The sequence below is a fragment of the Pteropus alecto genome, unplaced genomic scaffold, assembly GCF_000325575.1.
Source record: "Pteropus alecto unplaced genomic scaffold, ASM32557v1 scaffold131, whole genome shotgun sequence".
Taxonomy (NCBI): Eukaryota; Metazoa; Chordata; class Mammalia; order Chiroptera; family Pteropodidae; genus Pteropus; species Pteropus alecto.
The window spans coordinates 17,177,179-17,179,927 of record NW_006434709.1 but is presented as its reverse complement, the minus strand read 5'-3'; positions in this window follow the sequence as shown (position 1 = coordinate 17,179,927).

Here is a 2,749-nt window from a genome sequence, read left to right as displayed (position 1 = left end):
TACTTTAGGTCTTGTTTGATCCTTTTTTAGTTCCTTTAGGTGGAGAGTTAGATTGTTTACTTTAGCTTTTTCCTGTTTCTTGAGGTAGGCCTATATAGCTAAAAACTTCCCTCTAATAACTGCTTTTGGTGCATCTCAAAATTGCATAAAGTTGTGTTTTTATTTTTATTTGTCTCAAGGTAGTATTATAGTATTAATTTCGGCCTTTATGTCCATTAATATTTGCTTTATATATTAAAGGGCTCCTATGTTGAGTGTATAGATATTTAAAAGTTATATCCTCTTTTGGATTGACCCCTTTATCATTAAGTAATGTCTGTTCTTTGTTTCTTTTTGCATTCTTTGTTTTAAAGTCTTTTTTGTCCGATATGTGTATTCTTTTCATTTCTATTTGCATGGAGTATCTTTTTACATCCCTTCGTTTTCAATCTGTGTGTGTCTTTCTATCAAAAGTGAGTCTTTTTAAAGCAGCGTATAGATGGGCCATGTTTTTTTTTTTGTTTTTTTTTTCATCTATTCCACCTCCCTATGGTTTTGATTAGAGATTTTAGTACATTTACATTTAAATAAATTATTGATAGGCATGTGCTTATTACCGTTTTGTTAATTATTTGGTTTTTGTTGTTCTCTGTTCATCTTCTCTTGTTCTATTTTCTCCTGATTTGTTGCTTTTCTTTAGTGTTTGATTAGATTTCTTTCTCTTCATTTTTTGTGTATTTTATGTGTGTTTGTTTTATGATTACCACAAGGTTCATTTATTTCTATTAATATCCATAGTAGTCTAAGTGGATACATATTAAAGTTCAGTCAAATTCTAAAAGCACTATGTTTTTACTCCTCCCTGCGTACTTCATATTTTTCATTTTCTTATTGTGTATCCCGATTATTTGTTGTATTTATAGTCAACTTTCCTACTATTGTTTTTAACATTCATATTAGCTTTTTAAGTGATTGATTCACTATGATTGCTGTATATCTGTAAAATTTGAGATTTTTTTTCTTTCCTCTATTTTCTTATTTTTGGTTATGACCTTTTTTCTGCATAAAGAAGACCCTTTAACACTTCTTTTTAAGGCTGAGTTAGTGGGTGTGAACTTCTTTAGTTTTTGCTTGTCTGGGAGACTCTTTATCTTTCTTTCAATTCTGAATGATAAGCTTGCTGGATATGGTATTCTAGGTTGTAGATTCTTTCAGGACTTTAAATATTTTCTGTTGCTCTCTTGTAGCCTGTAAAGTTGCTTCTGAGAAATCAGCTGATGGCCTAACAGGTTTTCCTTTGCATGTGACTTGTTTCATTCTTGCTGCCTTTAATCATCTCTATCCTCAACTTTGCCATTTTAATTACATTATGTCTTGGCGTGGGTCTCTTTGGGTTCATCTTGTTTGAAACTCTCTATGCTCCTTTGACCTGAATATCTTTTTCCTTCCCTAGATTGGAAAATTTTTTAGCCATTACTTCTTACAATATTTATTCTTCCCCTTTCTCTCTCTTCTTCTAGAATCCCTATAAAGCAAATTTTAGGGCACTTGATGTTATCCTGGAGACCTCTTCTTATACTATTCTAAGTTTTAAAAATCTTTAATCATTTTGCTGTTTTGATTGGGTGATTTCCACTATTCTGTCTTCCAGGTGGCTAATCTGTTCTGTATTAACCAATGTTGATTCCTTCTAATGTCTTCATTTCAGTATCATATTCTTCGTCTCTGATTGGTTCTTTATTACATTTTCTGTCTCTTTGCTGAAATGCTCTCTGAGTTCTGCTGTTCTACTCAAGTATGTTGAGCATCTTTATAACCTTTTCTTTGAATTCTTTATCAGGCAAATTACTTTTCTCCATTTTATTAGGGCTTTTCTCCAGATTTTTTTTTTCTTGTTCCTTCATTTAGGGTGTATTCTCCTATCTCCCCTTTTTGTTTGACTTTCTTTCTTCTTTTTGCTCTTATCAGTTAGATAGAATAAACTGTCTCTCCCTGTCTTGAAAAAGTGATCTATGTGTAGAGTGTATGCTGGCTAGTTTGGGCAGGCTGACTGTAGTTGGAGTAGGCCCATATGGTGCCTGGTGTGTGACCTGGCCTGAAGGTGTGGGTTTCGGTTGTGGCAGCCTGGTTTAGATAGGGCTGCTTTGTGCACTCTCAGCATGCCCTGTTGCTTTAACTGTCTTATCACAGCAGGGTCTGGGCTGGGCTGCTTTGCCTGCTTACATCTCATTGTCCCACCAACCCCACCCTTTCTCCGGGTAAGACATACTTGAGTGGTTACACAGCCATACTTCACTAGTTCTGCATCCTCTCTGGTCGAAGTGGTTCCCTGGATAGTCAGCTATGCCCACCTCTATACCTGGAAGCCTTGTGTGCTTGTCCTGTTGCTTTAATTGTCCACCATCAGAGCAGGATCTGGGTAGTGCCGCTCTGCCTTTCTGCATCTCAGTGCTCTACTAGCTATACCCTTCCTCTGAATGGGATAACCTTGCTTGCATGCATAGCCGTACTTTGCTAGTTCTGCACTCTATCCAGGCAGGGCAGCCTTATATGTGGGTACTACAAAGTTTGGCTAGCTCCACACTTTCTTCAAGAGGTGCAGTCCCACGTGTGCACATAGCTATTTTTGTACTTTTTTTCTGGACAAGGTAGCCCTGTAGGTGAGAACTGCAGTATTTTGCTAGTTCTGCATTCTCTAGGCAGTGGAGCCACATGTGTGCAGCCTGAAGCAGCACCCTGCTGTACTTACTGTATCAGTCTGGGTGGAGGC